A 24,319-nucleotide genomic window follows, 5' to 3' on the forward strand; every position below is an offset into this window, starting at 1 on the left:
TTCGGTTAAACTACACTAATGCAGATAAACACCTTCACACTCATTCCCTCGGTTTAAAACTACACTAATGCAGATAAAAACACCTTCACACTCATTCCCTCGGTTAAAACTACACTAATGCAGATAAAACACCTTCACACTCATTCCCTCGGTTAAACTACACTAATGCAGATAAAACACCTTCACACTCATTCCCTCGGTTAAAACTACACTAATGCAGATAAAACACCTTCACACTCATTCCCTCGGTTAAACTACACTAATGCAGATAAAACACCTTAACACTCATTCCCTCGGTTAAAACCTACACTAATGCAGATAAAACACCTTCACACTCATTCCCTCGGTTAAACTACACTAATGCAGATAAAACACCTTCACACTCATTCCCTCGGTTAAACTACACTAATGCAGATAAAACACCTTCACACTCATTCCCTCGGTTAAACTACACTAATGCAGATAAAACACCTTCACACTCATTCCTCGGTTAAACTACACTAATGCAGATAAAACACCTTCACACTCATTCCCTCGGTTAAACTACACTAATGCAGATAAAACACCTTCACACTCATTCCCTCGGTTAAACTACACTAATGCAGATAAAACACCTTCACACTCATTCCCTCGGTTAAACTACACTAATGCAGATAAAACACCTTCACACTCATTCCCTCGGTTAAACTACACTAATGCAGATAAAACACCTTCACACTCATTCCCTCGGTTAAACTACACTAATGCAGATAAAACACCTTCACACTCATTCCCTCGGTTAAACTACACTAATGCAGATAAAACACCTTACACTCATTCCCTCGGTTAAACTACACTAATGCAGATAAAACACCTTCACACTCATTCCCTCGGTTAAACTACACTAATGCAGATAAAACACCTTCACACTCATTCCCTCGGTTAAACTACACTAATGCAGATAAAACACCTTCACACTCATTCCCTCGGTTAAACTACACTAATGCAGATAAAACACCTTCACACTCATTCCCTCGGTTAAACTACACTAATGCAGATAAAACACCTTCACACTCATTCCCTCGGTTAAAACTACACTAATGCAGATAAAACACCTTCACACTCATTCCCTCGGTTAAACTACACTAATGCAGATAAAACACCTTCACACTCATTCCCTCGGTTAAACTACACTAATGCAGATAAAACACCTTCACACTCATTCCCTCGGTTAAAACTACACTAATGCAGATAAAACACCTTCACACTCATTCCCTCGGTTAAACTACACTAATGCAGATAAAACACCTTCACACTCATTCCCTCGGTTAAACTACACTAATGCAGATAAAACACCTTTAACACTCATTCCCTCGGTTAAACTACACTAATGCAGATAAAACACCTTCACACTCATTCCCTCGGTTAAACTACACTAATGCAGATAAAACACCTTCACACTCATTCCCTCGGTTAAACTACACTAATGCAGATAAAACACCTTCACACTCATTCCCTCGGTTAAACTACACTAATGCAGATAAAACACCTTCACACTCATTCCCTCTGTTAAACTACACTAATGCAGATAAAACACCTTCACACTCATTCCTCGGTTAAACTACACTAATGCAGATAAAACACCTTCACACTCATTCCCTCGGTTAAACTACACTAATGCAGATAAAACACCTTCACACTCATTCCCTCGGTTAAACTACACTAATGCAGATAAAACACCTTAACACTCATTCCCTCGGTTAAACTACACTAATGCAGATAAAACACCTTTACACTCATTCCTCGGTTAAACTACACTAATGCAGATAAAACACCTTCACACTCATTCCCTCGGTTAAACTACACTAATGCAGATAAAACACCTTCACACTCATTCCCTCGGTTAAACTACACTAATGCAGATAAAACACCTTTACACTCATTCCCTCGGTTAAACTACACTAATGCAGATAAAACACCTTCACACTCATTCCCTCGGTTAAACTACACTAATGCAGATAAAACACCTTTACACTCATTCCCTCTGTTAAACTACACTAATGCAGATAAAACACCTTCACACTCATTCCCTCGGTTAAACTACACTAATGCAGATAAAACACCTTCACACTCATTCCCTCGGTTAAACTACACTAATGCAGATAAAACACCTTTACACTCATTCCCTCGGTTAAACTACACTAATGCAGATAAAACACCTTCACACTCATTCCCTCGGTTAAACTACACTAATGCAGATAAAACACCTTCACACTCATTCCCTCGGTTAAACTACACTAATGCAGATAAAACACCTTCACACTCATTCCCTCGGTTAAACTACACTAATGCAGATAAAACACCTTCACACTCATTCCCTCGGTTAAACTACACTAATGCAGATAAAACACCTTCACACTCATTCCCTCGGTTAAACTACACTAATGCAGATAAAACACCTTCACACTCATTCCCTCGGTTAAACTACACTAATGCAGATAAAACACCTTCACACTCATTCCCTCGGTTAAAACTACACTAATGCAGATAAAACACCTTCACACTCATTCCCTCGGTTAAAACTACACTAATGCAGATAAAACACCTTCACACTCATTCCCTCGGTTAAACTACACTAATGCAGATAAAACACCTTCACACTCATTCCCTCGGTTAAACTACACTAATGCAGATAAAACACCTTCACACTCATTCCCTCGGTTAAACTACACTAATGCAGATAAAACACCTTCACACTCATTCCCTCGGTTAAACTACACTAATGCAGATAAAACACCTTCACACTCATTCCCTCGGTTAAACTACACTAATGCAGATAAAACACCTTCACACTCATTCCCTCGGTTAAACTACACTAATGCAGATAAAACACCTTCACACTCATTCCCTCGGTTAAAACTACACTAATGCAGATAAAACACCTTCACACTCATTCCCTCGGTTAAACTACACTAATGCAGATAAAACACCTTCACACTCATTCCCTCGGTTAAACTACACTAATGCAGATAAAACACCTTCACACTCATTCCCTCGGTTAAACTACACTAATGCAGATAAAACACCTTCACACTCATTCCCTCGGTTAAACTACACTAATGCAGATAAAACACCTTCACACTCATTCCCTCGGTTAAACTACACTAATGCAGATAAAACACCTTCACACTCATTCCCTCGGTTAAACTACACTAATGCAGATAAAACACCTTCACACTCATTCCCTCGGTTAAACTACACTAATGCAGATAAAACACCTTCACACTCATTCCCTCGGTTAAACTACACTAATGCAGATAAAACACCTTCACACTCATTCCCTCGGTTAAACTACACTAATGCAGATAAAACACCTTCACACTCATTCCCTCGGTTAAAACTACACTAATGCAGATAAAACACCTTCACACTCATTCCCTCGGTTAAACTACACTAATGCAGATAAAACACCTTTACACTCATTCCCTCGGTTAAACTACACTAATGCAGATAAAACACCTTCACACTCATTCCCTCGGTTAAACTACACTAATGCAGATAAAACACCTTCACACTCATTCCCTCGGTTAAACTACACTAATGCAGATAAAACACCTTCACACTCATTCCCTCGGTTAAACTACACTAATGCAGATAAAACACCTTTACACTCATTCCCTCGGTTAAACTACACTAATGCAGATAAAACACCTTTACACTCATTCCCTCGGTTAAACTACACTAATGCAGATAAAACACCTTCACACTCATTCCCTCGGTTAAACTACACTAATGCAGATAAAACACCTTTACACTCATTCCCTCTGTTAAACTACACTAATGCAGATAAAACACCTTCACACTCATTCCCTCGGTTAAACTACACTAATGCAGATAAAACACCTTCACACTCATTCCCTCGGTTAAACTACACTAATGCAGATAAAACACCTTCACACTCATTCCCTCTGTTAAACTACACTAATGCAGATAAAACACCTTCACACTCATTCCCTCGGTTAAACTACACTAATGCAGATAAAACACCTTCACACTCATTCCCTCTGTTAAACTACACTAATGCAGATAAAACACCTTTACACTCATTCCCTCTGTTAAACTACACTAATGCAGATAAAACACCTTTACACTCATTCCCTCGGTTAAAACTACACTAATGCAGATAAAACACCTTCACACTCATTCCCTCGGTTAAACTACACTAATGCAGATAAAACACCTTCACACTCATTCCCTCTGTTAAACTACACTAATGCAGATAAAACACCTTCACACTCATTCCCTCGGTTAAACTACACTAATGCAGATAAAACACCTTCACACTCATTCCCTCTGTTAAACTACACTAATGCAGATAAAACACCTTTACACTCATTCCCTCTGTTAAACTACACTAATGCAGATAAAACACCTTTACACTCATTCCCTCGGTTAAAACTACACTAATGCAGATAAAACACCTTCACACTCATTCCCTCGGTTAAACTACACTAATGCAGATAAAACACCTTTACACTCATTCCCTCGGTTAAACTACACTAATGCAGATAAAACACCTTTACACTCATTCCCTCGGTTAAACTACACTAATGCAGATAAAACACCTTCACACTCATTCCCTCTGTTAAACTACACTAATGCAGATAAAACACCTTCACACTCATTCCCTCGGTTAAAACTACACTAATGCAGATAAAACACCTTCACACTCATTCCCTCGGTTAAACTACACTAATGCAGATAAAACACCTTTACACTCATTCCCTCGGTTAAACTACACTAATGCAGATAAAACACCTTCACACTCATTCCCTCGGTTAAACTACACTAATGCAGATAAAACACCTTCACACTCATTCCCTCGGTTAAACTACACTAATGCAGATAAAACACCTTCACACTCATTCCCTCTGTTAAACTACACTAATGCAGATAAAACACCTTCACACTCATTCCCTCTGTTAAACTACACTAATGCAGATAAAACACCTTTAAGGCCTGTACACACCGGGACGAATATCGCGCGCGCTTATCGCCAGCGTTTTTCGTGCCGTTTTTCGGCGCGTCTTGAGTGTTCACACCCAAGCGATTTTCACTGGCGCTGCGCCGAGTGAACGTGCACATTCAGTCGATGCGCTCCCGGTACACAAGATGGTGCTGCGGCACTTTAAGCCTCTGACACTCGCTTGTCACACAGAAGGAGAAGAGAGACAGTATTTACGTGCTTGCCAAAACCATAGACATATTATGTATAAGGACAAAACCATTCACACACTTTTTGCTAACTGGCAGGCAGCATTAGCAGCCCATCTTCTTCTTTGTCTACTTACTACTTCTTCGTCGTATCAATGTGTGCTCGGCAAGACCGTTTTGTGCTTGAGCGCCACCAAGTCGTGTTTTACTGTCACTTCAGCAGCTCCAGGCACGTGAACAAAAGCGCCGATCTCATTGGTCGGAGAGTTTTTTACGCGCCGCGTCAAAATAAAAAAACGAACCCGAGGCGTTTTTTTAAAAATGACGCTTTTACGCCTGGCGTTTTGCGCGTCGGTGTGAACACTCACATTGGCGCCCATTGTTTAGTCCCGAGGCGTTAAACGTCGGCGATAAACGCGTGCGAAAATCGCCCCGGTGTGAACAGGCCTTTACACTCATTCCCTCGGTTAAACTACACTAATGCAGATAAAACACCTTTACACTCATTCCCTCGGTTAAACTACACTAATGCAGATAAAACACCTTTACACTCATTCCCTCGGTTAAAACTACACTAATGCAGATAAAACACCTTCACACTCATTCCCTCGGTTAAACTACACTAATGCAGATAAAACACCTTCACACTCATTCCCTCGGTTAAACTACACTAATGCAGATAAAACACCTTTACACTCATTCCCTCGGTTAAAACTACACTAATGCAGATAAAACACCTTTACACTCATTCCCTCGGTTAAAACTACACTAATGCAGATAAAACACCTTCACACTCATTCCCTCGGTTAAACTACACTAATGCAGATAAAACACCTTCACACTCATTCCCTCGGTTAAACTACACTAATGCAGATAAAACACCTTCACACTCATTCCCTCGGGTAAACTACACTAATGCAGATAAAACACCTTCACACTCATTCCCTCGGTTAAACTACACTAATGCAGATAAAACACCTTCACACTCATTCCCTCGGTTAAACTACACTAATGCAGATAAAACACCTTTACACTCATTCCCTCTGTTAAACTACACTAATGCAGATAAAACACCTTCACACTCATTCCCTCGGGTAAACTACACTAATGCAGATAAAACACCTTCACACTCATTCCCTCGGTTAAACTACACTAATGCAGATAAAACACCTTCACACTCATTCCCTCGGGTAAACTACACTAATGCAGATAAAACACCTTCACACTCATTCCCTCGGTTAAACTACACTAATGCAGATAAAACACCTTTACACTCATTCCCTCTGTTAAACTACACTAATGCAGATAAAACACCTTCACACTCATTCCCTCGGGTAAACTACACTAATGCAGATAAAACACCTTCACACTCATTCCCTCGGTTAAACTACACTAATGCAGATAAAACACCTTCACACTCATTCCCTCTGTTAAAACTACACTAATGCAGATAAAACACCTTTACACTCATTCCCTCTGTTAAAACTACACTAATGCAGATAAAACACCTTCACACTCATTCCCTCGGTTAAACTACACTAATGCAGATAAAACACCTTTACACTCATTCCCTCTGTTAAAACTACACTAATGCAGATAAAACACCTTCACACTCATTCCCTCGGTTAAACTACACTAATGCAGATAAAACACCTTCACACTCATTCCCTCGGTTAAACTACACTAATGCAGATAAAACACCTTCACACTCATTCCCTCGGTTAAAACTACACTAATGCAGATAAAACACCTTCACACTCATTCCCTCGGTTAAAACTACACTAATGCAGATAAAACACCTTCACACTCATTCCCTCGGGTAAACTACACTAATGCAGATAAAACACCTTCACACTCATTCCCTCGGTTAAACTACACTAATGCAGATAAAACACCTTTACACTCATTCCCTCGGTTAAACTACACTAATGCAGATAAAACACCTTCACACTCATTCCCTCGGTTAAACTACACTAATGCAGATAAAACACCTTTACACTCATTCCCTCGGTTAAACTACACTAATGCAGATAAAACACCTTTACACTCATTCCCTCGGTTAAACTACACTAATGCAGATAAAACACCTTCACACTCATTCCCTCGGTTAAACTACACTAATGCAGATAAAACACCTTCACACTCATTCCCTCGGTTAAACTACACTAATGCAGATAAAACACCTTCACACTCATTCCCTCGGTTAAACTACACTAATGCAGATAAAACACCTTTACACTCATTCCCTCGGTTAAACTACACTAATGCAGATAAAACACCTTCACACTCATTCCCTTGGTTAAACTACACTAATGCAGATAAAACACCTTTACACTCATTCCCTCGGTTAAAACTACACTAATGCAGATAAAACACCTTCACACTCATTCCCTCGGTTAAAACTACACTAATGCAGATAAAACACCTTCACACTCATTCCCTCGGTTAAACTACACTAATGCAGATAAAACACCTTCACACTCATTCCCTCGGTTAAACTACACTAATGCAGATAAAACACCTTCACACTCATTCCCTCTGTTAAACTACACTAATGCAGATAAAACACCTTCACACTCATTCCCTCGGTTAAACTACACTAATGCAGATAAAACACCTTTACACTCATTCCCTCGGTTAAACTACACTAATGCAGATAAAACACCTTCACACTCATTCCCTCGGGTAAACTACACTAATGCAGATAAAACACCTTCACACTCATTCCCTCGGTTAAACTACACTAATGCAGATAAAACACCTTCACACTCATTCCCTCGGTTAAACTACACTAATGCAGATAAAACACCTTCACACTCATTCCCTCGGTTAAACTACACTAATGCAGATAAAACACCTTTACACTCATTCCCTCGGTTAAACTACACTAATGCAGATAAAACACCTTCACACTCATTCCCTCGGTTAAAACTACACTAATGCAGATAAAACACCTTCACACTCATTCCCTCGGTTAAACTACACTAATGCAGATAAAACACCTTCACACTCATTCCCTCTGTTAAAACTACACTAATGCAGATAAAACACCTTCACACTCATTCCCTCGGTTAAAACTACACTAATGCAGATAAAACACCTTCACACTCATTCCCTCGGTTAAACTACACTAATGCAGATAAAACACCTTTACACTCATTCCCTCGGTTAAACTACACTAATGCAGATAAAACACCTTCACACTCATTCCCTCGGTTAAACTACACTAATGCAGATAAAACACCTTCACACTCATTCCCTCGGTTAAACTACACTAATGCAGATAAAACACCTTCACACTCATTCCCTCGGTTAAACTACACTAATGCAGATAAAACACCTTTACACTCATTCCCTCGGTTAAACTACACTAATGCAGATAAAACACCTTCACACTCATTCCCTCGGTTAAACTACACTAATGCAGATAAAACACCTTTACACTCATTCCCTCGGTTAAACTACACTAATGCAGATAAAACACCTTCACACTCATTCCCTCGGTTAAAACTACACTAATGCAGATAAAACACCTTCACACTCATTCCCTCGGTTAAACTACACTAATGCAGATAAAACACCTTCACACTCATTCCCTCTGTTAAAACTACACTAATGCAGATAAAACACCTTCACACTCATTCCCTCGGTTAAAACTACACTAATGCAGATAAAACACCTTCACACTCATTCCCTCGGTTAAACTACACTAATGCAGATAAAACACCTTTACACTCATTCCCTCGGTTAAACTACACTAATGCAGATAAAACACCTTCACACTCATTCCCTCGGTTAAACTACACTAATGCAGATAAAACACCTTTACACTCATTCCCTCGGTTAAACTACACTAATGCAGATAAAACACCTTCACACTCATTCCCTCGGTTAAACTACACTAATGCAGATAAAACACCTTCACACTCATTCCCTCGGTTAAACTACACTAATGCAGATAAAACACCTTCACACTCATTCCCTCGGTTAAACTACACTAATGCAGATAAAACACCTTCACACTCATTCCCTCGGTTAAACTACACTAATGCAGATAAAACACCTTCACACTCATTCCCTCGGTTAAACTACACTAATGCAGATAAAACACCTTTACACTCATTCCCTCGGTTAAACTACACTAATGCAGATAAAACACCTTCACACTCATTCCCTCGGTTAAACTACACTAATGCAGATAAAACACCTTCACACTCATTCCCTCGGTTAAACTACACTAATGCAGATAAAACACCTTTACACTCATTCCCTCGGTTAAACTACACTAATGCAGATAAAACACCTTCACACTCATTCCCTCGGTTAAACTACACTAATGCAGATAAAACACCTTCACACTCATTCCCTCGGTTAAACTACACTAATGCAGATAAAACACCTTTACACTCATTCCCTCGGTTAAACTACACTAATGCAGATAAAACACCTTCACACTCATTCCCTCGGTTAAACTACACTAATGCAGATAAAACACCTTCACACTCATTCCCTCGGTTAAACTACACTAATGCAGATAAAACACCTTCACACTCATTCCCTCGGTTAAACTACACTAATGCAGATAAAACACCTTCACACTCATTCCCTCGGTTAAAACTACACTAATGCAGATAAAACACCTTCACACTCATTCCCTCGGTTAAACTACACTAATGCAGATAAAACACCTTCACACTCATTCCCTCGGTTAAACTACACTAATGCAGATAAAACACCTTCACACTCATTCCCTCTGTTAAACTACACTAATGCAGATAAAACACCTTCACACTCATTCCCTCGGTTAAACTACACTAATGCAGATAAAACACCTTCACACTCATTCCCTCGGTTAAACTACACTAATGCAGATAAAACACCTTTACACTCATTCCCTCGGTTAAACTACACTAATGCAGATAAAACACCTTCACACTCATTCCCTCGGTTAAACTACACTAATGCAGATAAAACACCTTTACACTCATTCCCTCGGTTAAACTACACTAATGCAGATAAAACACCTTCACACTCATTCCCTCGGTTAAACTACACTAATGCAGATAAAACACCTTCACACTCATTCCCTCGGTTAAACTACACTAATGCAGATAAAACACCTTTACACTCGGCTCTAATGAAAGAGAACATACTCGGGCTTCTCATTTACACATTTTAACAAAACACAGATCAATTAATCATCGATTCTTAACCTTTCAGACGCTTTGAACACGAGTGAACAGACACGCGCCTTCCTCCCCTCAGATCTCCCGCGGACTGAAGCGAGAGCGCGCAGTGGCAGCGCGCCGGTGACGTCACCACATCAAGGCACATGAGATTTGAATATTTGAGGTAAAAAAACTGGGTTTCAAATAATTATTTCATTATTATAGTGTAAAACATTGCGGAAGTGACCGCATTATGCCCACATATAAAACAGAAAGCATGAAATGATTGAAAATAGTATTTTATATCACAGGAAATGTATGATGTCTGTAACTGTAATAACTTTGGACACAGTCACCTCTGATAACAGATCACTCTAAATTGTAATGATTTTTAAAAAGTTATGGGGAGGAGGGTTTCTGACAGGAAAATGTATTTTCTGAAGTGATTTTGACCTCAAATCAAGTTATATTAAAGGTCCCGTTCTTCGTGATCCCATTGTTCAAACTTTAGTTAGTGTGTAATGTTGCTGTTAGAGCATAAATGATACCTGTAAAATTTTAAAGCTCAAAGTTCAATGCCAAGCGAGATATTTTATTTAACAGAAGTTCCCTTTCAAAGCCTACAGTGAACGGCCGGCTTGGACTACATCCTGGTACTTCCTGCTTTAATTACGTCAGTAGAGCAGTAGAACAGACTAACCTCCGCCCACAAGAATATGCGAAAAAGGGGGCGTGGTCTTGTTGCTGTCCCATGTGGAGAAGAGGAAGTGTTGCGTTTCAGTGTGTTTGTCGCCATGTCGTCGAGACGCTGTTATTTTCATCCCGGAGTCAAATCACCTTTGTTTGGCTTTCACAGGGACGCTGTAGAGATCATTAAGCGCATACATCTCCCGTTAAGAGGCGTGACCTCTCCGTGCAACGTGTGCTAAACTGCGGTCAAATCACAACACAGGAACCGCTGGCACAATCAGAACTCGTTACGTATTTCTGAAGGAGGGACTTCATAGAACAAGGAAATCATCAGCCGTTTTTAGGACAGTGAACACAGCGGTGTACAGATAAGCAGAGATGTATAGTAACGAAGTAGAATTACTTCACTACTGTACTTAAGTACTAAAAGGTGGTATCTGTACTTTACTAGAGTATTATTTTTTTCTCCTAAATCCTAACTGGATCCTAACTGAACTTTCGGAGGTAATAGCCGCTGAATCACAAACAACCGTTGTTTTGGTTCGACATTTGAGCCCCGGCTAATTGTAAACACAGATGATTTTGACACAGCGGTAAAAAACACATGGTCATTTTCGGCATACGAAGCGTGGAGGTCTGGCTCCATCTTGTGGTCACATCTGAAAAGGTCAGGTTCTGTGAAACTGTTAAATATATGCTTTAAATATAAAATATAGTTGAAACTGTTATATATATATATATATATATATATATATATATATATATATATATATATATATATATATATATATATATATATATTGTTAAAAAGGCCCATTGGGACTTGTATTTTGAAAGTTGTGTCTGAGAGACTTGCTCTGGCAATCAGCCAATGTCAGAGCGCACTGTCTGAGCAGCAGACACTTTGCTCCGCCCATCTCCAGCAGGTGGCATTGATTAATGTTAGTGAATAGCTCAGCATGGCATGAGTGTTTCAAACAGACTCTGTGCTTGCTTCACCTTTGATGTGTGCGTATATAGTATGAAGTAAGTTGATTTATGTACTTACTATGAAGTCTATGTTAACTGTTTGATGAACTGAGTTTATTATGTTTGGTTGATATCCCTTGTTTAAATGATACTTTCCATTGAAGTAATGATTCATTTGTGTTCATGTATTCACATGATGGTGCTTTAAATGTTTCTGTTACCTCTCAATACATTTATCTAGTTGATTAATTGTTTCTGTTATGTTATATTGATTATGTATTGTATGCTTTGTTTTAGACCACACACATAGACAAACATATGGAACCAGCAATGTGCTGGAAATAAAGAGCAAAGAAATTGAACCCCTATTGCTTCTTCATGTCTCTAACCGGACATCAGTGGTGAACTAGTCCCCAACTGGCAACCCCAAACTGATTGAAATTAACAGTTTACTATATGGTCCTTCGAGCCGGAGCCAGAGTTTTCCACAGTTATGGAGAAGCAACCATCAGCTGAAGTCCTTGAGCGGCCCAGGAGACAATCATCTCTTCCAGCACACTTGCAGGATTATGACTTGACTGGTTATAACCTACCTAAACCCTTAACACCACCCAGCTATTCCCGAAATTCACCTTGTGCTCCATCAGCCGAAGAGGATGCCAGCATGGAGACCCCACAGGCAGCAGCATATCATGGTGATTATCACAGTCCACAACGATGGTTTACCACAGATCGGTGGGACCAGCATGTGGAAGCACTACGTGAGGAAAATGCTGATTTAAGGAAACTCCATAGTGACCTGATTACCACAGTTCAGCAGCTGAAGGAGGAAAGAGATGATTTCAAGCAGGTCAACAGTAAGTTCACGTCACAGATGTCTCAACTACAAGCAGAGGTAAAACAGTTGTTAAGTTGGCAAACTCAGCAGCCACAACTCCCTCAAAGATTAACTTCACTTCCTGTACCCGGTCCATCAAAGACCCTAGACCGCCCTAAACCAGTACCAGCCCCACGGAGGCCAAAAGTAACGGGCCCGGGGTCGAATCCAAGCGATGCACAAGCCTCTCATGATACATCACAATGTAGTAGCTCAGTGGAAAGTTGGGCAAGCTCTGAGGATTCAAGCAGTCAAGAAAGTATTTTCTCTTCTGTCGATGATGGCATGAGAAACCTGCACCTGAGCTCAACCAGGCAACAAAAGGTTAACCCCGGTCCACCAACTGGAAGAACGATTAGTAGGAGGCAGGATGGGGGACATGAGGCCAACATGGTTCCGAGAAGTCATGTCCGATCTCCGCCTCAACAATCTTCCTCCAGAAAACAGCATAAGCTATCATCTAAGAGTAGGAGAAGGCACCACCACTCTCCAAGTTCATTGGTTGACCAAGAAAGAGTATATCGTGGACCTACTCCTACGATTCCCGACCTGATTCACCCAAACCCCAGAGAGTTTGCAAGGCTTAAGATTGCTTTGGAAAACATTCTGCCAGCTGATACCACAGAGCGTTTCAAATTCCATATTCTGCTAGAACATCTGAAGCTTGAGGAAGCACAGCTAATTGCTGAATCTTACAGCAGTTCACGTCATCCTTATACCCACACCATGGATGCCCTCAATAAGCAGTATGGCCAGCCACATCAATTGGCGTTACAGCGCATAGTGGAATTGATGGAGGGACCGAGCATCAACACTGGAGACATCAAAACTTTCCGGATGTTTGCTCTGAGGGTGAGATCCTTGGTGGGAATGTTGCGACAATTAGGTAAGCCTGGCAAAGTGGAATTAAGATGTGGATCTCATGTGTCCAGACTACTGAGTAAATTGCCACATGATCTGCGAAGCAGTTTCAGAAGATTCATCTATCCCTTGAATGTGAAGATTCCTAACCTCCTTGACTTCTCAGACTGGTTAGAATATGAAATCCAAGTGCAAGAAGATTCCACAAGATATACAAGCCGCTCCGGTAGAGGGTACTCAACCAGATCATCTTGGGACCCACCAAGGAAGGTAAACCCATTCCACAAAGGGACCGAAGTCCTACTCAGCACTGAGAAATACCCTTCTGCACCTCCATCACCTGTCACAGTTAAGACCACAATGGCAAATCCTTACTGTCCTTACTGTGATAACAACAAACACTCTTTGAATAACTGCGCCAATTTCTCTCAACTCTCCAAATCTCAGAGGCAAAATTGGATAAAGGGGCATAACAGATGCTGGCGCTGTGGACGGGGCCATAGATCATCAGAGTGTAACCTCAAGATGCGCTGCAAATCATGTAATGGCCGCCACTTGCTTGTTCTTCATGAGGTTAATGTAAGGAACAAGGACAAAGTAGTGGAAGGAGAGGATTCATCTGCAAACCCTATCATGGGGGAGGCCGCCAACGATGTATTATTCATTGACAAGCCCCTAGGAAGTCAGAAGGTACTGTTGAAAATGTGTAAAGTCATTCTGAGAAATGGAGATCGATCCATAAATGCTTATGCCATTCTTGATGATGGCTCAGAAAGGAGCATCTTGTTGCACGCTGCAGCTAACCAGCTGAAATTGAAAGGGAAGCCAGAGGACCTGCCCCTGCGCACAGTCAGGCAAGAGTTAAAGGTCCTGCATGGGGCGGCTGTTTCCTTCAACCTTTCACCAGCCTGTCAACCAAACAAGGTATATCCAATCAGTGGAGCTTTCACTGCATCAGAGCTGGGGCTTGGAGTACATTGTCATCCTGTTAAGGCTCTACGGGAAAGGTACCGTCACCTTAAAGGACTTCCCCTCCAAAACATTGAAGCAGCTCATCCAGTTTTGCTCATTGGATCAGACTGCCCTCATTTAATTACCCCAGTTGAACCGGTTCGCTTGGGACCACCAGGTGGTCCTGCTGCAATTAGAACTCTCCTTGGATGGACTTTACAAGGACCAGTTCAAGCTTTGCAACATCGCTTCACAGAGCAGCAATGTCTGTTCACAAGTTTGTCACCTTCTGCTACTTTGCATGAACAAGTCGAAAGACTCTGGCAAATGGATGTCCTTCCATGGAGGGATGCGAAGACGAGTACTCGATCAGTACAAGACCAGCAGTCACTAAAATTGCTGGAACAAAAAACGATCAGAGTTGAAGTCGATGGGATTCAGCGATATGCTACCCCACTGCTCAGAGTTAAAAATATGCCCCCTCTTCATGCACCTAAAGCAGCAGTAATGCCTCATCTTAGAAGCCTAGAGCGTCGCCTCAGTAAGTCTGTTGATCAAGCAGCTATCTACCAGGCTGAAATTAAACGACTGGAGCAGGCGGGTTACATTGCTGAACTACAGTCAGGAGCAGAAGACACTCCAGTGAGTTGGTATATCCCACACCATATGGTTGAACATAACGGGAAACATAGGGTGGTTTTCAATTGTTCATTCCAGTTCCAAGGAAACAATCTTAATGAACTGCTACTTCCAGGACCTACTCTGACTTCCTCGTTACTGGCTGTGCTACTAAGATTCAGAGAACATTCAATCGCCATCAGCAGCGACATTAAAGGAATGTTCCACCAGATAAGACTCCTTCCCGAAGATCGACCCCTTCTCCGTTTCTTATGGAGAGATCAAGAAAGAGAAGTGCAGCCCAGAGTCTATGAATGGCAAGTCCTTCCCTTTGGGACCACTAGTAGTCCATGTTGCGCTGTCTTTGCTTTGCAAAAGAATGTCCTGGACAACAGTCAGCCTGGTGAAAAGGTACATGATGCTGTACACAAGGCATTTTATGTCGACAATTACCTGCAAAGTCTGCCCTCTGTAGATGAAGCAAGGCACATGGTAGACCAGTTGCAGAGTGTCTTGGCAAAAGGAGGATTCGAACTTAGGCAATGGGCCAGTAATGCACCTTCCACCATCAGTCACTTACCAGTGGCATCCAGGTCTGACAGTGCTGAGCAATGGATCGCCATGGGTAATGTTTCAAATCATGAATCAGTGCTTGGACTCCAGTGGAACTGTCAAAATGATACCTTGTCATATAAGCTCCGTGCTATAGAGTGCCATAAAGTTACGATGCGTAACATCTATAAAGTGATCGCCAGCCAATATGATCCTCTTGGGTACATCATCCCATACATCACACGTGCCAAGGTAATAGTGCAGCGACTATGGGACAAAAAGAGAGATTGGGATGATCCCATGTTACCTGAGGATTTAGTGAATGCTTGGAACAGATGGGCAGAGGAGCTCGGTAATCTACAAACGATAGTTTTATCCAGATGCTATTGCAGTGCACCAAAGGATGATGTATCCAGCCAACGAGATATCCATATCTTCTGTGACGCGTCAGAGTCAGCTTATGGGTCGGTCGCTTATCTTCGAACAGAAGACCAGCAGGGAGAAGTGGAAGTCACATTCATTGTGGCCAGATCAAGAGTGGCTCCCAAAAAACGTCTGTCAATCCCTCGTCTAGAACTATCTGCAGCCCGAACAGGTGCCCAGTTGGCCAGGATCCTGCAGAATGAACTGACTTTGCCCATTCGACAAGTTTTCCTTTGGACTGATTCCACCACAGTTTTAACTTGGATTAAATCAGAATCCTGTCGTTTCAAGGTTTTCGTTGGTACACGAGTTACTGAGATTCAGGAGCTTACCAGCCACTGTGAATGGCGCTATGTGGACTCCGATAGTAACCCGGCAGATGATATCACCAGAGGTAAAAGGCTGGCAGAACTAGGGCCACAAAGTCGATGGAATACAGGGCCACCATTCATTCATCTCTCACCTGACCAGTGGCCGGTTACACCCACATCCTCTCTTATTGACAGTGATGAACTAAGAAACTCTACATTCTGTGGTCTGATGAATACTGCACGTCGCTTGTCCATACCAGATCCAAGCAAGTTTCTGACCTTTCAAGAGTTACTGACAGCCACTGCAGAATCTCTCAAGGAAAATGGGGCCAATCTCTCAGCTGAAGACTTTCGACGGGCTGAAATAGCTATCTTTCAGCAAGCTCAATGGGAAAGCTTTCCCTCCGATGTGACACAGCTGACAGCGGGAAAACAACTGCATAACCACAGTCGACTCCTTAGCCTCGCTCCTGAACTTGACTCTGCAAATCAACTCCTTAAGATAGGAGGGCGCCTTCGTCGTTGTGAAGAGATTGAGCCTGAGTTTATGCATCCTATTGTGCTTGACCCCCATCATCCTGTCACTTCGCTTCTCATTAAGGACTATGATGCAAAGCTGCTTCACCCAGGACCTGAGAGAGTACTAGCGGAAATGCGTAGAAAATACTGGATCCTTCGGGGTAGGGAAGCAATCCGACGTTATCAACGCAAAGATTGTCCAGAATGTCAGAAATTTCGTAAAAATCCACAGATACCCAGAATGGCCGATCTGCCTCCAGCCAGGCTACGTCTATTCAAACCGGCCTTTTATTCTACTGGCATTGACTGTTTTGGGCCATACTTGGTAAAGATTGGGCGCAGAAGTGAAAAGCGATGGGGTATTCTGTTCAAGTGCATGACTACACGTGCAGTGTACATTGACCTCCTGCCTAGACTTGATACAGACTCCTTCCTTATGGCCCTCAGGCGTTTTATAGCCCGACGTGGGAGACCTATGGAAATTTTATCTGATCAGGGTACCAATTTTAAAGGAGGGGAAAGGGAGCTGCAACAGACATTTGCTGAACTAGTTCCAGAGCTTCGGGAACAGCTTGCCAGCCAGCAGATTATCTTCCGCTTCAACCCACCTCATGCCCCACATTTTGGTGGGTGCTGGGAAAGGGAGATCCGGTCCCTGAAACAAGCTCTACAGGTCACTCTGGGAACTCAGCCGATACCAGAGGAAACTCTTCTCACTACACTCATTGAGATTGAAGGGATCTTAAATTCTAAACCCCTAGGGTATATCTCCTCTAATGCCTCTGATCCAGATCCTATCACTCCTAATTCGCTCCTTATGGGGCGGCCTGATTCGTCCCTTCCTCAAGTGATATACCCTCAAAGTGAACTATTGAGTCGACGTAGGTGACGTCATAGCCAAGTCCTAGCAGATCACTTTTGGAAGCGGTTTATCAAGTTTTATTTGCCTGGTCTTCAGACTCGTAGCAAGTGGCAGGTAGAGTCACCCGATATAAAGGTGGGAACTACAGTTATGATTGTGGACCCTCAATTCACCAGGGCCCTGTGGCCCATTGGGCAGATCTCTCAAGTATTCCCTGGGGTGGATAACAGAATCAGGACTGTTGAAGTGAGAATTAAGGACAAGTTTTATGTGCGACCTGTGGCTAAGGTGATACAGCTACCTGAGATTCCAGACTAAAATTGGACTTTGACCTTTTTATAATGGGCAGATTTCCTCAGTCTTTAGAAATCTGGGGGCGGCTGTTAAAAAGGCCCATTGGGACTTGTATTTTGAAAGTTGTGTCTGAGAGACTTGCTCTGGCAATCAGCCAATGTCAGAGCGCACTGTCTGAGCAGCAGACACTTTGCTCCGCCCATCTCCAGCAGGTGGCATTGATTAATGTTAGTGAATAGCTCAGCATGGCATGAGTGTTTCAAACAGACTCTGTGCTTGCTTCACCTTTGATGTGTGCGTATATAGTATGAAGTAAGTTGATTTATGTACTTACTATGAAGTCTATGTTAACTGTTTGATGAACTGAGTTTATTATGTTTGGTTGATATCCCTTGTTTAAATGATACTTTCCATTGAAGTAATGATTCATTTGTGTTCATGTATTCACATGATGGTGCTTTAAATGTTTCTGTTACCTCTCAATACATTTATCTAGTTGATTAATTGTTTCTGTTATGTTATATTGATTATGTATTGTATGCTTTGTTTTAGACCACACACATAGACAAACATATGGAACCAGCAATGTGCTGGAAATAAAGAGCAAAGAAATTGAACCCCTATTGCTTCTTCATGTCTCTAACCGGACATCAGTGGTGAACTAGTCCCCAACTGGCAACCCCAAACTGATTGAAATTAACAGTTTACTATATATATACCTATATGTCTTTGTAATATATTCTAAAACATAGGTATATCACATGTTAAAATTATCCTCGATTTCATACTCTTGAATCTTGAATCTTGAAACATGGTAAATATCATGGTGATGATAAGTAGCTTGTCATGATTATTGTTTCGAAATGAGATCTGAGTTGGTTTTAATCTTTAAATCCTAACTAAATGTGTCGATTATAACATTCATGGTTGTTATGAGGTATGTCAAACGCTAGAGGGCGTCATTTCATAGGCTGTCTGAACATTCTATATTGTTATGAGGCCTTTCAGACGCAACAGGGACTGCGTTTCATAACATGGTTGAACATTCTATATTACCATGAATCATGATTATAGTTAACAGTGGTCATATTGTATGTTATCTGTTAATTGGCTACCTATTGCTGTTAAGCTTTAAAAGTAATGCTAAATCTGGTTGCTAATACGTTTTTATGCTGTTATGATCTGCTTCAATAGCCAGGTTGTTCATTTCATAGTAAGTCTGAAACTCAAAAACATCCTCGATGTGTTTTCTTTATAAGTTGTTATTTTGGATATTGTTAACAGCGGTAATGTTTATTTAACTCTTGCCTATGCTAGGATAGTTTTAGCTGATTCAGATGATTAATGTTTGAACACATATGCTGCGAAGTTTTGAATCTTTAAAACCTGTTTGAATTGAATCTTTGATTCAAATCTTTTGATTCGGATCTTTGATTCAAATCGTTTGATTCGGATCTTTGATTCGAATCTTTTGATTCGAATCTTTTGATTCGAATCTTTGATTCGAATATTTGATTCGAATATTTGATTCAAATCTTTGATTCAAATCTTTTGATTCGGATCTTTGATTCAAATCTTTTTATTCAAATCTTTTGAATCGAATCCTTAGGTGTGTTCGACATCGGCTGCGGCTGGATGCGACTGATCGGCGAGAGTAGCCGCGTGCAGGCGGGGAGGAGCTGCAAACACAGACGTGAAGTCGGACACTTTCTGCTTCCCGCGGTGACGCTCGCGCTGTGTTTGCACACTTTATCAGCTGAAGTGAAATAAATGCAATATTTGGCAATACACAGATGTTTCAGATTCATTATTGTCATGTAATACTTTATGCACTGCTTAATACAGCGTGTGTTTTTACAAGAATAAAGTTCAACATATAAGCCTACACTATCAATGAAGTGGGGTCTATGTTTTTAATCAGTTATATTTTGATAAACATGACAATATAACATCGCGACTACATGAAAGGAGGTTTTACTGTTATAAAAAACAGATTTGTGCGCATTAGTGGAGCTGAAGGTTTTAGAATAAACACGAAACACACGTGATCGCTGTCATGCGGTGAATCTGGCCAAACGTGGAACGGCTGTGTCGTCATCAGAGCCCGTGCAGCCTCATGCAGTCGCTCTGGAGAAACTGCACCGGCTGTAATCGCCGGCTGCTCTCGAATCGCTCTCGCGGCACTTTGTTGACATACGTCACTGTCACGTGGCGTCGGCGCTGCCTCAAGTCGGACAAAATTTCTAACCGGCATGCACTGCTTCAAGTCAGCCGCCGATCGGTCTGCGCATCGCTGGGTGAAGTCGAACAAGCCTCTTTTAATCCTTGCTTTAAACTGATTTGAATCATTGCTGAGCGGCTTTGTGGGGCTTGTAAGATGAGCAGTTATATTGGATGTGATTCTATCTCTATGTTCACTCTGGCTAGTAAGTCTTCAGGGTTGTCACACATGGATTGTACTGCTAGTTCTTAATAGTATTAATGCTAATATATATGTTTATATATATATATATATATATATATATATATATATATATATATATATATATATATATATAATCGATCAATGTCTGTTTGTTCACAGATTCAAACCTCGAACTGATCGCATTTGACTCGATTGACTTTTGTGAGTACATATTATTTATCATGCATGTGTTAATTACAAGACTGCAATTGCTGACATCTGTGGTTATTTAACATTTACAAATGTTGTCATATGTTCTATTTTACAGTAACCGAACCAGCATTTGACGTGGACGCCTCGTGGACGTGGACACCTCAATTAACGGTAAATATATATATATATATATATATATATATATATATATATATATATATATATATATATATATATATATATATATATATATATATATATATATATATATATATTTACTTTACATGTTTATTTCTAAATATCTAGTCTTATTTTATGACTTGTTTGATTTTTTTATTTATTTAATATTTTTATTAATACATTTTTAATTTAATTTTTTTTTATTAATAATTTTTATTTTTTATTTTATTTTTTATTTATTTACATTTTTTAATTATAATTTTTGTATTAATAATTTTTTTATTAATATTTTTCATTTTTATTATTATTATTATTATTATTATTATTTTTTTTATTTTTTTTTTAATTTTTGAAATACTATGTTTTGTTTCATTTCTAATTTAGAACTGATCCATCTGGTCACACAGCCTGGTTTTATAGATCTCACACAAGAAGAATGCCCGGATCAGGATCCTGCCACCAGTGAGACTGTGCCAAGAATCATCAATCCACATGGTCCAGAATCTACACCGATCAGAACTGACGAACCAATAATTGCCACCAGTAACACGATAGATCTCACATCGGACGAACCACCACGCGGTGACGACGGTGAACCTCCACGGAAGAAGAGAATCATTGGGGTTGTTACACCAGTGAGGAGAAGTATCCCCGCGATAACCGGAGGTACGCACGTACACATTTATATTTATTCAGTTTTAACTATCACGATAAAATGATGTACATCTGCCAGTCATAACTTTAATTATATACTAAATTTAGTTTTGATATTTTATTTTCCACAGAGAGACGGAGTGCTGACAACTTGTTAAGGTGGTCTGACTCGCAGCTAAATGCTTGGGAACGCGCGTCCTGGACCAGTGATGACGATGAAACGTCAGTGAGAGGTCGTCAAACACTGTATCCTTTTCACGACGAACGATCAGAAGACGAAGAAATAGGTGAAGTGGACGAAGAAGAAGAAGAAGAAGAAGAATTAGGTGCCACGTTAGAAGAAGCCGAAGACGAGGAAGAAGCAGAAGAAGTCCGTGAAGACGTTGCTCCGCAAGAAGTAGCCGCAGTGTCTACTTCACCTATCGTTCTTGAACTACTTCACATGATTTTAGCAGAAGTTAGGGTAGTGGGAAACAGATCAGCGGATCATACCAATCGAGCAGATGTCCAGGATGCGAGGGTTGTAGAAATAATAAATCTTTTAAGGCAACAAAACGAGACGAATAAAAATCTTTTCTATGTTTTACATGTAAAATTAGATTCTATGATTGCGCAAGCCACGGGGGCAATGAAGGATCAGCTAACGCAGATGAAAATGATTGTGAATGCTCATTGTGCTATACACCTTGGAAAAAACCAGAGATAAATATTGTAATGTTTTTTATTACCCTGTGAAATCTATCATCTGTTCTTATCCTGACATGTTATGATTTTTACACTGATTATCTGAATTTTTGTGTTTTACATATTTTGTATCGATCAGTTTTGTTCTATTTCATTTGTTTCCAACACTGGTTTTTCATCAAAATAAATATTATAATGGATGGTGCGAGATGCTTTTGCAGAGACGATGTACACTCCTGTCAACCAGATCATTCTATCGAAGACCTGTTACATGCTGTACTTGACATGCAAACTGAAAACCCTGACTCTATGTGTGCTAGATTACAAGAAATTATAAATATGTATCCAGAATCTGTAGATATGAATTTTAATGAGTATCCATCACAGCATGATTATAATTTCGAGGACTTAGAAAGGATTGTGGCACAATACCCCAATACTGATTTGTGTGAACAATTACAGGGGTTATTAAATGTCTACAACATGCATGATGTACAAGATGGTGGTGGATTAAATAATGACCATGGTTGGAAATGTACAGATTAGATTAGATTAGATTCAACTTTATTGTCATTACACAAGTACAAGTACAAGGCAACGAAATGCAGTTTAGGTCTAACCAGAAGTGCAATAGCAGCAAGTGCAGGATATACAATGGTTGCGTAAGTGCAGGACATAAAAATGTACTGAATATATATAAATATGTATAAGTAGAGAGATGGTTATTACTATAAGCAGAACTGAATTTACAGATGAATATATACAGTGAATAAATATACAGATGGCTATTACTATAAACAGAATTTACAGGTGAATATGTACTAGAATATAATATACAGATGGCTATTACTATAAACAGAATTTACAGGTGAATATGTACTATGAATATAATATACAGATGGCTATTACTATAAACATAATTTACAGGTGAATATGTACTATGAATAAATATACAGACGGCTATTACTTTGAACAGAATTTTACAGTTAGAGGTATACAATAATATGTTAGGCTAATATGAGGAATATAGCAGTGGATTAAGTTAGTACAATAAATTATGGACAGAGCTATCCGAAAGAAAGTGTAAAAGTGCAGTGGAAAGTGGTTGCATATTACAGTTAGAAGTACGGTGCAAAATGCAAATGTAAACATTGTTACTGTAAATACAGTCGGCAGTGCAGATGAGCATAATCCAGTTAAGATATGGTGGTGCAGAATGCATAAGTAAACAGTTGTTACTGTAATAAACAGTCGGTAGTGCAAATAACAAAGTGAAGGCAGATGTGAGGTAGAAGAGTTCGCAGTTTATGAGGGAAGTGGATCAACGGGGGTTTGAGTTCAGCAAAGAGACAGCTCTGGGGAAAAAACTGTTCTTAAGTCTGCTGGTCCTGGTCCGGAGGATCCTGAAACGCCTGCCGGAGGGCAGGAGAGAAAACAGTCTGTGTGCTGGGTGAGAGGAGTCCTTGAGGATGCTGCGAGCTCGGTGCAGACAGCGTTTCCTCTGGATGTGCTCGATGGCAGGTAGTGGAGTCCCTGTGATGCGCTGGGCAGTTTTCACCACCCGCTGCAGTGCCTTGCGCTCCGCAACAGAGCAGCTCCCAAACCATACTGCCACACAGTTGGTCAGGATGCTTTCTATTGCGCAGCGGTAGAAGTTCACCAGGATAGCCGAGGAGAGCTGATTCTTCCTCAGTGTCCTCAGGAAGAAGAGGCGCTGGTGAGCCTTCTTGACCAGGCTGGAGGTGTTGGTCGTCCACGACATGTCCGCCGAGATGTGGATCCCCAGGAAGATACTATGCTCTCTACAGGTAACACCGAGGCCGAACAACCATCATCTACCACCTCAGCTCCCCCTACAGGTAACAATGATGCTGAACATCCATCGGGTGACAACTC

At 40.6% G+C, this 24,319-nt stretch overlaps 1 protein-coding gene across 1 annotated transcript in view; it reads right to left on the reverse strand.

Moving 5' to 3' along the window:
* The window catches only part of LOC307126581 (NACHT, LRR and PYD domains-containing protein 12-like), a 176,083-nt gene extending 165,617 nt beyond the window's left edge, over positions 1–10,466 (reverse strand). Inside the window, exon 1 of the mRNA XM_079817177.1 lies at positions 10,407–10,466. The gene's annotated coding sequence lies outside the window, so the exon portion shown is untranslated. The remainder of the gene's footprint in view (positions 1–10,406) is intronic.
* Between the last annotated feature and the right edge of the window lie 13,853 nt (positions 10,467–24,319).

Source organism: Gobio gobio, assembly GCF_949357685.1.
Source record: "Gobio gobio genome assembly, chromosome: 5".
NCBI lineage: Eukaryota > Metazoa > Chordata > Actinopteri > Cypriniformes > Gobionidae > Gobio > Gobio gobio.